Source organism: Somniosus microcephalus, chromosome 16, assembly GCF_052327205.1.
Source record: "Somniosus microcephalus isolate GS21.2 chromosome 16, FLI_Smic_1.0, whole genome shotgun sequence".
In the NCBI taxonomy this organism is placed as follows: Eukaryota; Metazoa; Chordata; class Chondrichthyes; order Squaliformes; family Somniosidae; genus Somniosus; species Somniosus microcephalus.
In genome coordinates this window covers 58334691-58349365 of record NC_141002.1, presented here as the reverse complement: position 1 = coordinate 58349365, position 14675 = coordinate 58334691, and the positions used below count along the sequence as shown (strand labels likewise).

At 46.5% G+C, this 14675-nt stretch overlaps 1 protein-coding gene across 3 annotated transcripts in view; it reads left to right on the top strand.

Moving 5' to 3' along the window:
• ergic2 (ERGIC and golgi 2) overlaps positions 1 to 14675 on the top strand; it is a 70251-nt gene that overhangs the window by 27806 nt on the left and 27770 nt on the right. The window lies entirely within an intron of this gene.

Below are 14675 nucleotides of genomic sequence, written 5' to 3'. Positions count from 1 at the left end.
GCCAGGGCCACTCAGCTCCTGACCTCATTACAGCCTTGGTCCAAACATGGACAAAAGAGCTGAACTCAAGAGGTGAGGCGAGAGTGACTGCCCTTGACATCAAGGCAGCATTTGATCGAGTGTGGCATCAAGGAGCCCTAGCAAAACTGAAGTCAATGGGAATCAAGGGGAAAACTCTCCATTGGTTGGAATCATACCTAGCACAAAGGAAGTTGGCTGTGGTTGTTGGAGGTCATTCATTTCAATCACATGACATCACTGCAGGAGTTCCTCAGGGCAGTGTCCTAGGCCCAACCATCTTCAGCTGTTTCATCAATGACCTTCCCTCCATCATAAGGTCAGAAGTGGGGATGTTCGCTGATGATTGCACACTGTTCAGCACCATTCGAGACTCGTCAGATACTGACGTAGTCCGTGTCCATATGCAGCAAGACCTGGACAACATTCAGACTTGGGCTGACAAGTGGCAAGTAACATTCACACCACACAAGTGCCAGGCAATGACCATCTCCAACAAGCGAGACTCTAACCATCTCCCCTTGACATTCAATGGCATTACCATCGTTGAATCCCCCACTATCAACATCCTGGGGGTTACCATTGATCAGAAACTGAACTGGACCAGCCATATAAATACTGTGGCTACAAGAGCAGGCCAGAGGCTGGGAATTCTGCGGCGAGTGTCTCAACTCCTGACTCCCCAAAGCCTTTCCACCATCTACAAGGCACAAGTCAGGAGTGTGATGGAATACACTCCACTTGCCTGGATGAGTGCAGCTCCAACAACACTCAAGAAGCTCGACACCATTCAGGATAAAGCAGCCCACTTGATTGGCACTCCATCCACCACCTTCAACATTCACTCCCTCCACCACCGGCGCACTGTGGCTGCAGTGTGTACCATCTACAAGATGCACTGCAGCAACTCGCCAAAGCTCCTTCAACAGCACCTTCCAAACCCGCGACCTCAACCACTTAGAAGGACAAGGGCAGCAGACGCATGGGAACATCACCACCTACAAGTTCCCCTCCAAGCCACACACCATCCTGACTTGGACCTGTATCGCTGTTCCTTCACTGTCGCTGGGCCAAAATCCTGGAACTCCCTAACAGCATTGTGGGTGTACCTACACCATATGGACTGCAGCGGTTCAAGAAGGCGGCTCACCACCATCTTCTTAAGGGCAATTAGGGATGGGCACTAAATGCAGGCCTAGCCAGCGACGCCCACATCCCATCAATGAATTAAAAAAAAGCATGCAAATCACAACTGAACAGTAGCGAAGTGGGAATGAAACCACTAATCAAAGGTCAAAATGTGCAGTCAGCAACAGCTACCTTTTTTTTAAGAAAGATGAATAAAATAGTTTAAAAAAAATATCTTTAGATGTCATTTTAGGCTCTTGACTAAGCTGATGATCACTGCTGGAAATGAGGTTTGTAACATAATTAATTCATTAAAACAATATAAAATTCACAAAGTTATTAAACCTATCTATTTAACATCATTTCCTGCATTACAAATGGTTTGTTTTCTTCGAGGCCCATTCCAGAAGCCTGAGCCTTGAGTTCACATGTATCACTGTCAACAATTGTTCCCAGAATGTACCTGTGCTTATAACTCTAGAAGTTTTGAATTAACATCGTTCTCGGGGCATGCCAGGATTGGTGTTTTTAACCCCTGTACTCACCCACCCTCCGCCCACCTTTTCCATTTGATGGAAAATTACTGACAAAACAAAGACAGGAACCATTTTTGGGTATTTGAAGTTAAAAACATGTTTTGTGTAAAAGCATGAAACAGCTTAGAGCTTCAACTTTTGAGAGAGATTTTGACAGAAAAAAACCTGAATATACTAGGGATTTGTGTATGCAATTTGTCCATTAGTAGCCATATGTTTCTTTACTGTTCCAGAGACAGACTTTATAGTTACTTTCCTCACTCTTTCTTAGGAATACTACCCTGTTTTGATTTTTACTCTCATTGTGCAAGCCTTGGTTTATATGTCTGTGGCCATTATGCCCCCCCCCCCCCCCCTGCATTCTTATTCAACCTGATCAGTCATTGAACACGCTATCACTTTGCCCCCACCCACTATACCACTCAGCTGGCTAAAAGAATTCTGCAGCTACATAGTCTTGATGCAGCGGAGGAGAAAATATAAGTCATTATGAAGGGACCGAGTGCAATGTATCCAAGTTTGCTGACGATACAAAGCTGGGTGGGAAAGTAAGCTGTGAGGAGGACACAAAGGCTGCGATTTTGCCAATGGATGCAGCTTGGGAGTGGGTCAGCTGGTTTCCGGGTTCCAGTCCCGTCCCCAATTCCATCTGGCCAACGGACGTGATTTTACATCAATTGGTTTTGTTAAGCCCGCCCTGCGGGCTTGCCAGCCAATTAAAAGGAAGCTGGTCAGATGACGTCATTTGATGACTCGTCATCTGCCGGTTTTCTTAAAGGGACGAATTTTTCTTTGACTGCTCATTTCTCAGTGTTTGACAGCATTGAGGTGCTGCAAACACTGACAATCACTGTACAAAGGTGAGCTCTTGCACCCAGGCTCTCCAATGACTCCCACCTTAGGCTAGAACAGATGGCAGCTGCAGGAGAGGTTACAGAAGCGATCTGTTAGTGGTGAGAGAGGTTCTCCCAATGAGGTGGGACTAGACAGCCAATTCAAAACTTGTTACCTACAGAAAAGTGTGAATGCATTAAAAATGATATTTCCAACATTTCCTTACCTCTGAAACTCACCAGTGCACCATTGGATCCTTCACACCACTTTTGCAGCTGTCATCAATGCAGAAACATTACAGCAGACTCGCAACATGCCACACTTACCTGGCGTGGTGTCCGGACATCGGGGAACCCGAGGCAGAAGCGGCAACATTGAAAAAGAGCCTGTTAACAAGTATCAAGTACCTGTTAACAGCCAGGTAAGTGGCTATAATCCTCTTCCCGCCGCTAGGTGTCGGGTCCATGTGCAAATTGGGGACCCGACACTTGGGAAGATTGATTGGAGGCGGGTTAACAGTGGGTTTCCTGCCCGCTGTCAATCTTTGCGATTTTGACAGCGATCCCGCCTCTAATCCCGCACTCTGAGGACCGGCAAAATTCCGGCCAAAAAGTCTGCAAAGGGATATAGACAGGTTAAGTGAGTGGGCAATAAGGTGGCAGATGGAGTATAATGTGGGTAAATGTGAGGTTATTCACTTTGGTAGGAAGAATAGAAAAACAGAATATTTTTTAAACGGTGAGAAACTATTAAATGTTGGTGTTCAGGGAGATTTAAGTTTCCTCGTACAGGAAACACAGAAAGTTAGCATGCAGGTACAGCAAGTGTAACATAGTGGCAATGTCACTGGGCTAGTAATCCAGAGGCCAGGACTAATGATCCAGAGACGTGAGTTCAATACCCACCACGGCAGCTGGAGTGGCCCTGGGAGTCCTCAGCATTGACTCCGGACCCCATGAGGGGTCTCGGCTTCAGGTCAAGCATGGGCAAGGAAACCTCCTGCTGATTACCAACTACCGCCCTCCCTCAGCTGATGAATCAGTACACCTCCATATTGAACACCACTTGGAAGAAGCACTGAGAGTAGCAAGGGCACAGAATGTACTCTGGGTGGGGGACTTCAATGTCCATCACCAAGAGTGGCTCGGTAGCACCACTTCTGACCGAGTCCTGAAGGACATAGCTGCCAGTCTGGGCCTGCGACAGGTGGTGAGAGAACCAACACGAGGGAAAAAACCTACTTGACCTCGTCCTCGCCAATCTAACTGTCGCAGATGCAGCTGTCCATGACGGTATTGGTAGCAGTGACCACCGCACAATCATTGTGGAGACAAAGTCTTGTCTTCACACTGAGGACACCTTCGATCGTGTTGTGTGGCACTACCACCGTGCTAAATGGGATAGATTCAGAACAGATCTAGCAGCTCAAAACTGGGCATCCATGAGGCGCTGTGGGCCATCAGCAGCAGCAGAATTGTATTCCACCACAATCTGTAACCTCATGGCCTGGCATATCCCTCACTCTACCATTACCATCAAGCCAGGGGACCAACACTGGTTCAATAAGGAGTGTAGAAGTGCATGCCAGGAGCAGCACCAGGTGTACCTAAAAATGCAGTGCCAACTTGGGGAAGCTGCAACACAGGACTACATGCATGCTAAAAAGCGGAAGCAGCATGCTATAGACAAGGCTAAGCGATCCCACAATCAACGGATCAGATCAGAGCTCTACAGTCCTGCCACGTCCAGTCGTGAATGGTGGTGGACCATTAAACAACTAACGGAAGGAGGCGGCTCCATGAATATCTCCATCCTCAATGATGGTGGAGCGCAGCACATAAGTGCAAAAGACAAGGCTGAAGCGTTTGCAGCCATCTTCAGCCAGAAGTGCCGAGTGGATGATCCATATCGGCCTCCTCCTGAGGTCCCCACCATCACAGAAGCCAGTCTTCAGCCAATTCGATTCACACCACACGATATCAAAAAACGGTTGAACGCACTGGATACAGTAAAGGCTATGGGCCCCGACAGCATCCCAGCTGTTGTGCAGAAGACTTGTGCTCCAGAACTAGCCGCGCCTCTAGCCAAGCTGTTCCAGTACAGCTACAACACTGGCATCTATCCGACAATGTGGAATACTGCCCAGGTATGTCCTGTCCACATAAAGCAGGACAAATCCAACCCGGCCAATTACCGCCCCATCAGTCTACTCTCAATCATCAGCAAAGTGATGGAAGGTGTCATCGACAGTGCTATCAAGCGGCACTTACTCACCAATAATCTGCTCACAGATGCCCAGTTTGGGTTCCGCCAATGCCAGTCGGCTCCTGACCTCATTACAGCCTTGGTACAAACGTGGACAAAGGAGCTGAATTCCAGAGGTGAGGTGAGAGTGACTGCCCTTGGCATCAAGGCAACATTTGACCGAGTATAGCATCAAGGAGCCCTAGCATAACTGAAGTCAATGGGAATCGGGGAGGGGGGTGAGCTCTCCACTGGCTAGATATCGCTGCAGGAGTTCCTCAGGGCAGTGTCCTAGGCCCAACCATCTTCAGCTGCTTCATCAATGAACTTCCCTCCAACATAAGGTCAGAAATGGGGATGTTTGCTGATGACTGCATAGTGTTCAGTGCCATTCATAACTCCTCAGATAATGAAGCAGTCCATGCCCACATGCAACAAGACCTGGACGACGTTCAGGCTTGGGCTGATAAGTGGCAGGTAATACTCGCGCCAGGCAATGACTATCTCCAACAAGCGAGAGTCTAACCAGCGCCCCTTGACATTCAACGGCATTACCATCGCCGAATCCCCCACCATCAACATCCTGGGGGTCACCATTGACCAGAAACTTAACTGGACCAGCCACATAAATACTGTGGCAACAAGAGCAGGTCAGAGGCTAGGTATTCTGCGGCGAGTGTCTCACCTCCTGACTCCCCAAAACCTTTCCACCATCTACAAGGCACAAGTAAGGAGTGTGATGGAATACTCTCCATTTGCCTGGATGAGTGCAGCTCCAACAACACTCGAAGCTCGACACCATCCAGGACAAAGCAGCCCGCTTGATTGGCATCCTGCCCACCACCTTAAACATTCACTCCCTCCACTACTGGCGTACCGCGGCTGCAGTGTGTACCATCTACAAGATGCACTGCAGCAACTCGCCAAGGCTTCTTCAGCAGCACCTCCCAAACCTGCGACCTCTTCCACCTAGAAGGACAAAGGCAGCAGGCGCATGGGAACACCACCCCCTCCAAGTCACACACCATCTTGACTTAGAAGTATATTGCCGATCCTTCATCGTCGCTGGGTCAAAATCCTGGAACTCCCTACCTAACAGCACTGTGGGAGTACCTTCACCACACTGACTGAAGCGGTTCAAGAAGGTGGCTCACCACTACCTTCTCAAGGGCAATTAGGTATGGGCAATAAATGCTGGCCTTGCCAGCGAAGCCCACATCCCATAAACGAAAAAAAACGCAATTAGGAAGGCAAATGGCATGTTAGCCTTTATTGCAAGGGGGTTGGAGTACAAGAGTAAGGAAGTCTTACTACAATTGTACAGGGCCTTGGTGAGACCACACCTGGAGTACTGTGCACAGTTTCTGTCTCCTTATCTAAGGAAGGACATACATGCCTTCGAGGTGGTGCAGCGAAGATTGACTAGATTGATCCCTGGGAAGAGAAAAAAGAAACAAAGACAGACTTGCCACCACTCGTGACCACCAGACATCCCAAAGCGGTCTACAGCCAATGAAGTACTTTTGAAGTGTAGACACTGTTGTAATGTAGGAAGCGCAGCAGCCAATTTTCACACAGCAAGGTCTCAGAAACAGCAATGTGATAACGACCAGATAATCTGTGATGTTGGTTGAGGGATGAATATTGGCCGAAACACCAGGGATAACTCCCCTGCTCTTCTTCGAAATAGTGCCATGGGATCTTTTACGTCCACCCGAGAGAGCAGATGGGGCCTCGGTTTAATGTCTCATCCAAAAGACAGCACCTCCAACAGTGCAGTACTCCCTCAGCACTGCACTGGAGTGTCAGTCTAGATTTTTGTGCTCAAGTTTCTGGAGTGGGACCTTCTGACTCTGAGGCGAGAGTGCTACCAACTGAGCCACAGCTGCCAGTTGTCCTATGAGGAGAGATTTAGTAGATTGGGCCTATATGCTCTCGAGTTTAGAAGAATGAGAGGTGATCTCATTGAAACATACACGATTCTGAGGGGGATTGACACTAGATGCTGAGAGGTTGCCACCACATCCCATACCCCACAGGTACTTATTTTCTACATCCCTCAACGCCCTCCCAGGTTGTAGTCTCCTCCACCTGCTTCCTCACTCATCCCTTTGCTTTTTCCAACTGTAACCCCACCCCCAAGTCTTGCCGCATCTTGCCCTCCGCCACACCTTCTACCTCAATGGTTTCTGTTGCAGCACCTCGCCAACAATCTCCACACCCTCACTTCCAACTTGGTTTATGTTGTCTTCCACTTTACTGAATATTGTGGACCTCAAAAAAGGTATACATTGTAGTGTATGTACCTTTAAGAGGAACTATGTTTTTGAAGCCCCTGTATACTGTAGTACCAGTAGTGACCACTCGGGTATATAAGCCGGTGTAGCGTCTTGTGTTGTTAGTTCACCTCCAGACTTGTTCAGTAAACACTTGTTAAATCAACTCCTGCATTCCGTGTCTCCATTAACACACGGATCTAACAGTGGCGACGAGTTAGAAACGAACTTACCTGCAATTCGGCAGCACCTCAAGGGGATCGATTCCTCAGACGAAGGTCGAAGCCAGAAGCAAGGAAAAAAAAAAAAACTCGAAAACGAGGGCCAGGCTTGGTCTCCAGTCTGTGGTTTCCCCAGCTAAACGGGCTGGTGGCAGGTAGTGCACTGATCCTTCCTGGGCTGCGGCGGGCTAGAGCTCGATCGGGTGGCTCTGCAACGGGGCCGGGCAGCGAGTCGGGAAGCAGAAGCAAAGAGAGAGAGGGTGGCGCACTCAGGGCGCGGCCGATGCTGCAAAGCTGGTCGGCGTTCGGACCGAGCAGAGGGAGGGAAAAGTCCCAGAGGGTCCGCTCCACGACGGGAACGGTTCTCCAAGTAACGGAGAAACTATTGAAGCGATATATAAAAAAAAAAATAGAAGTACCGCGAAAAGCTGCAGGTCGCAACAGGAACCGCGGAGAACAGCGTTGGCAGCGGCGGGAAAGCGCGGGAGGCGCCATCTTAACTCGGCGGGAAAGAAAGAAAAGCGCGGGAAGTGCCATTTTAGATTTTCAAGATGCCGAAGACTGGCAATATTACTGCTTTCGATAGTGATATAGAAGATTGAACCACATATGTGGAAAGAGTGGAGGTATATTGCAAGGCGAATGAAGTAGCGGATGATAAAAAGGCATCGGTACTTCTAAATCTGATGGGCGCAAGGACATACAGGCTGTTATGAAACTTGATCACTCCAGCCAAACCGATGGACAAGAATTTTAAGGAGATTGTTGATACCTTACAGGAGCACTTAAACCCAACACCGCTGCTGATAGCAGAATGATTCAAATTCTTCAGGAGGAATCAGCACAAGAATGAAAGTAACGCTGATTACCTCACCGAATTACGAAAGCTGTCAAAGCACTGCCAATTCGGGGCAGGACTGGCAGATTCTCTACGAGACAAATTCGTCTGTGGTCTCCTAAGCGAAGGAACACAGAAAAGACTACTTTCTGAGAAAGATTTGACACTGGACAAGGCTTTCAGTGTGGCTGTATCATACGAAGCAGCAGCAAGAGGAGCTGCAGAGATACAGCAAAAGCCACAGGACTTCGGCACCCATGAAATGACACGGGGTTTTGAGAGATGTTATCGCTGCGGCAGATCCACCCATGACCAGAAGGACTGCTAGTTCAAGGACAAAGCATGCAGGCAATGCGGAAAGATGGGACACATTGCACGTGTATGCAGATCTGGAAAGAAATCCGCTGACAGTAAAAAGGTCAATAAGGAAAAGTACAAAAGGTACAAATGATGACGGACAGTAGCTCCGAAGACCAGAAGAGCGATAGTGACTCCGGAAACAAGAAACTAAGCTGTCTCAAATTACATAATGTAATTGCCAAAGAAGATTACCAGACCATTTGGGTTACCCTCACGATAGCGAGGTCCCCAGTCAAAATGGAGCTAGATACAGGATCAGCTCTGACCGTCATGAGTCGACGGGATTACGAGCGGCTATTTCCGCATATACCTTTGAAAGACACATCCGTTGTCTTGAAGACATATACGGGGCAGAAAGTATACCCCAGAGGGAAAATAAGGGTGCCTGTTGTATGCAACGGCAAGGAAATACAGAAGTTGTATTTATACGTTCTGCAAGATGGTCCACCGTTGCTGGGACGTGAATGGATCAGAAGGATAAGTTTAGACTGGCACTCCATTCAGGCACTGACGGTGACCAGTAAGAAAAAAAACGATGATGACGTCATACCTGGACGATTAAAAGAAATCTTGGCTAACGCCAAAGAAGTGTTTCAACAGGAACTAGGAACCCTGAAAGGCGCCACCGCCTCAATAAAAGTGGAAGATGCGGCAATTCCCAAGTTTTTTAAGGCAAGGCCGGTGCCATACGCAATTCGTCCAGCCGTCAAGGCAGAGCTGGAGAATTTGGAAAAAGCAGGCGTGTTATCCAAGGTAGATTGGAGCGAGTGGGCAACACCCATCGTCCCGGTCATGAAGAAAACGTTGAATAATGATAAATCTGAAGAACAGAGAAAAGTTCGCATCTGTGGGGACTTCAAGGTGACGGTAAACCTGGTTCTTCACACGGTACAGTATCCTCTTCCGAGGATAGAAGATATTTTCGCCTCACTATCCAGAGGGAAACGTTTCACCAAAATTGACTTAGCACAGGCATATCTACAGATGGAGGTTGAGGAGGCCTCTAAAAAGTATCTCACGATAAACACACACAAAGGCCCGTACCAGTACAATCGACTGGTTTTCGGAGTGGCATCAGCTCCGGCTATCTGGCAGAGAGCTATGGAGCAAGTCCTGCACGGGATTCCGGGGACTCAATGCTACCTAGACGACATCCTTGTAACAGGAGAAAACGACAACGAGCACCTTGCCAACTTGGAGCAGGTGCTCACGAGGCTGAGAGAACGGGGCCTACAAGCAAATCGCCCCAAATGCGAATTTTTCCAGAAACAAATATATTGTGGCCATGTCATTAACGAAGAAGGGTTGCATAAGTCACCTGAAAAAATTGAAGCAGTCGTAAAGGCCCCAGCGCCTGAAAATGTCTCACAATTGAGGTCGTTCCTGGGATTAGTAAATTACTATCATAAATTTTTACCAAACTTGTCGACGGTTCTGCACCCGCTTAACGCACTGCTACAAACGGGAGTAGTTTGGAAATGGAGCGAAGACTGTAAACGTGCCTTCCATAAATGCAAAGGCTTGATCACGTCCAGGGAAGTGTTGGCTCATTACAACCCATCACTGCCAATCAGACTGGCGTGCGATGCATCCCCTTACGGCGTGGGAGCGGTATTATCGCATAGATTCCCTGATTGCTCGGAGCGGCCGATAGCTTTTGCGTCACGCTCATTGAACTCAGCTGAGCGTAACTATGCCCAGATCGACAGGGAGGCACTCAGCCTGGTGTGGGGGGTGAAGAAATTCAACCATTACCTACACGGACAAAAGTTTACCTTGTTGACTGACCATCAACCCCTCGTCTCCATATTCAACCCTAAAAAGGGCGTTCCCATTATGACAGCGCAAAGGCTACAGAGGTGGTCCCTTTTCCTAGGGGCACACCAATATGACAGAGTACAAAGGAACAAAACAGCATGGGAATGCTGACGGGTTATCGCGCCTACCGTTGCCAACGGTGGAAGAGACGCCTACAGTGGACCCAGTGGAGATATTCCACTCGACCATAGTGGAATGTCTACCGGTGACAAATTCTACCATTGAAAAGGAAACGCGAAATGACCCGACTCTCTCACGAGTCTACGATTTAACGGTGAAGGGATGGCCAGCACATGGCGAACCACTGTTGCCAGCATTCTCGCAAAGAAGAGAACAGCTGTCAGTGTGCCGAGGAACCTTGATGTGTGGATCCAGAGTGGTGATTCCACCCAAACTCCAGGATAAAGTGCTAAAGGAGTTTCACGAGGGGCATCTGGATGGAGTGAAAATGAAGAACCTAGCCAGAGCGTTTGTGTGGTGGCCAGGTATCGATGGAGACATCGAAGAAATGACCAAGAGCTGTCTAGGATGCCAGAAGGTCCAAAACGCCCCACCACAAGCCCCCCTACATCCATGGCAGTGGCCCTCATCTCCATGGCAAAGGGTACATATCGACTTTGCTGGTCCATTTATGGACTCAATGTTCTTAATCGCGGTGGATGCACACTCCAAGTGGCCGGAGGTAATAAAGATGTCCTCCACCACCATGGAAAAAACCATCACAGTATTAAGGACCATATTCGCCAGGAATGGGCTGCCTGAACAGAGCTGTTCTGATAATGGACCGCAATTTGTATCCGAAGAATTCAGGAAGTTCTTAAAAAACAATGGGGTTAAGCACTACACGTCCGCCCCATACCATCCCGCCACCAATGGATTGGCTGAAAGGTTTGTCCAGACCTTCAAGAAGGCCATGGGTAATGAAGACATAAATCTACAACATAAGGTAGATAACTTCTTGTTTGCATACAGGAATGCAACACGTGGTTACAAACCAAACCCCCGCCATGATGTTTTTCAATAGAAGACTAAGATGCCGGCTGGATTTGGTCAAGCCAAACGTCAGAAGGGACGTAGAGAACCGGCAATTTCAAAGCATGAATGAAAGGCCAACTAGAACCTTCCAGATAGGTCAACCAGTTTTGGCCCGGGACTACCGTACTGAGAAATGGCAGCCTGGAACTATTTGCACACGACTAGGACCGCTGATGTATACATTGGAGAAAGCATAATAAGGCGCCATGCTGACCAGATCATAGAGTCATCCGAAAAAGGACAACCCACACCACAACTCTATATGCCTAGTGATGAAGCAGAGATACCCATAGTATCTACCTCCGATCCGGTGATACTGGAACCAGATAAACCCGACACTAGCATTGAAGCCGAATCGACCTTGCCAAAAGAACCTACTACACCACCGAGGCGTTATCCGGACCGAGTCAGGAAGCCTCCAGAGAGACTGAACTTGTAATTGATTAACTTCATCAAATGTGTATATTATTGTTCTTGTAAAAATGTTATTTAATGATTACTTAAAATGTTATGTACTATTTATCTAAAAGGGGAGGAATTGTAGTGTATGTACCTTTTAAGAGGAACTATGTTTTTGAAGCCCCTGTATACTGTAGTACCAGTAGTGACCACTCGGGTATATAAGCCGGTGTAGCGTCTTGTGTTGTTAGTTCACCTCCAGACTTGTTCAGTAAACACTTGTTAAATCAACTCCTGCATTCCGTGTCTCCATTAACACACGGATCTAACATACATCAGTAAAGAAATTTATCTGTGAACCACAAAGGAACATTTGACATATACAACAGTAACCTAGAGTGAGATGGAAGCAATGGGGAAAAAATACTTTGACAGAGTGATGCATCCCAATGTGGCAGCTATAGAGAGAGAGAGACAGAGTGGAAGACAGAGAGGACAGCAAAAGAATGAGTGGGAAAAACACAGTTCAGGTGAGAATTATTTGTGGCTGAGCAATGTTATAGGAGATCAACTATATTATAATATGTTTGGGTTGCAGGTATATGTCCATGTCATTATAAAGTAGCATACTCTCCCACTCATGAGCAATGATATGGGAGAGCCATTGATGTATTTAAGTTTGACGTGTCTGTCATACTTCAGGTGTCACACAAGGAAAAAGATTTCAAAGAAAGTCTGTCATTTGCAATCTACAGAGACAATTCCTCACCAATGAAAATATAGCCTCTAATTGACTTCAGGAGTAACACTAAAAAACAAAGATCTGCCCCCCTACTTGATCTGAAGATCCTTTTTCTTCATATTTTGAAGATGGGAGTCACATCTTCCAATCCTCTGGGATATGGCCCGAGTCCAGTGAATTGTGAAAAAATATCTGCAGGAGGACTCATAATCACTTCATAGAATCATACAATAGTACAGCACAGAAGGAGGCCATTCGGCCCATCGAGTCTGTCCCAGCCCTTTCGAAGAGCAATCCAGTCAGTACTACTCTCCTGCTCCCTCCCCATATCCCGGCAATTTTTTCTCCTTCACGTATTTATCCAATTCCCTTTTGATGGCTACTATTGAATCTGTATCCACCACCCTAACACGCAGTGCATTTCAAATCCTAACCACTCGTTGTGTAAAAAAGTTTTCCTAATGTTGCCTCTGGTTCTTTTGCCAATCACCTTAAATCTGTGCCCTCTCGTTATTGACCCTTCAGCCATTGAAAACAGTTTCTCTTTGTTTACTGTATCGAAATCCTTCAGGATTTTAAACACCTCTGTGTATGAGCCAATTCCTTCAGAACCCTTGGATGAAAGTTGTCAAAGCCAGGAGCCTTATCTTACCTTGAGCGTCAACAACCTCCCCAGTATGTCCACTCGTAATTTTACATTCACCTTTAAACTATACCCCCAACTGTGGCATTTCTCGCTCCATTTCGTTTGTGAAGACTGTTGAAAAATAATAGTTAATTACTTCAGCAATTTCTCTACCTTCAGACACCACTTCCCCATTGTCATTTTTAGTGGGCCAATGTCTCTTTGCACCCTTTGTTTACTCCTGACATACTTGAAGAATGCTATAAGTTTCCAGCTATGTTTTCCTCGTGATCCCTTATTGCAGCCATTCTCAGTTTTTGGCATTCTTCGGCCTATCTTTTTAGATCTCCCAATCATGTTATTTTCCTGAACATTTAAAAATTCTCTTTCTCCCTAATGCCTTTCACAACTTTGTTAGCGAGCCAAACTCTCTCATTCTGTCCCTTACCTACTTCAGGGATAAATTCTTTTTGCATCTTAAAAACTATTCCACTTTCCTTCCACATCTTTTACTTCCAGTATCTCTTCCAATTTTACCATTCCCAATTAATTCTCTCATACCCTTAAAATCAGCTTGTTTAAAGTTATGCTTTTTAATTGGCTTCCTTTTGTTTTCTACCCAGAATGTAGTCTCCTCTTTTTTTTCCCCTTGGGTAACCCCATGCACCACAGTTCCATGGTATTGCTTATGGTTCTCTCTCCTATATCTCTGATCTTGTCCTGATTACAAACACTCAGCACAGAATAACAATTGGACAGTTTTAGATGCACAGAGGTTTTCTACTACTCTCTTGCTTTTCCTTCCTGTTTCATATGCGTGATCACCCATTTCTCTTGCTCTTGATTCCTTTATGCCTGTGGAGTGACTACTTCCTGGAATTTATGTTCCATTAACTTTTCCTCCTTCTGTATGGTACAAAGTCTGATCAACTCATGGTCAAGCACAGCATTTGTCTGCTCGAGCAATGCAACCTCCCAATGATTCATGCATGTGTATGCTTCCTGGATAGCTTGTGGATCTAAGAAGGCCCACATCAGGCATGCCAGACACGTAACTGGCTTTGCAATTGCATTTGCCCTTTTTTGAAATCTAATTCTACTACCTTATTTTCTAAAAGTAAATAGTTTTTTTTGGTGGGTGGGAAAAACGAGATGGTAGCTAACTTACCTGCTAGCACTTCTAACTCGTGGTGACACTGTGTGCAAGTTTCTAGCCTGGGATTCGTTGAATCACACTGCATGCAAATAACTAAATCCGGGTGTTGGGGAAAAATCCCACTGTGAAATGCATCTATCCACATCGAATATACTGAACCAGCAATTATGAAACTGGATAGCGGCAGAGGTAGAATTTCCAGAAGTTTTACTGTGCTTCTGGAACAGACAAACTGTGTCTGGGAAATCCATCTTGTGCTAGGCACGTTTGTTATATCCCTTTATTCATACAAAAATCAGAAATAAAGTGAGTATATAAAACTCTGCTTGGAGCACATTAAAATTTACTGGGGCTTGAATCTATAACTGTAGAGGTGTAATGAATGGTATTAATGGTTAAACTATGGGATTATTTAATTGAATTATGTCTTATAGACATTTAACTT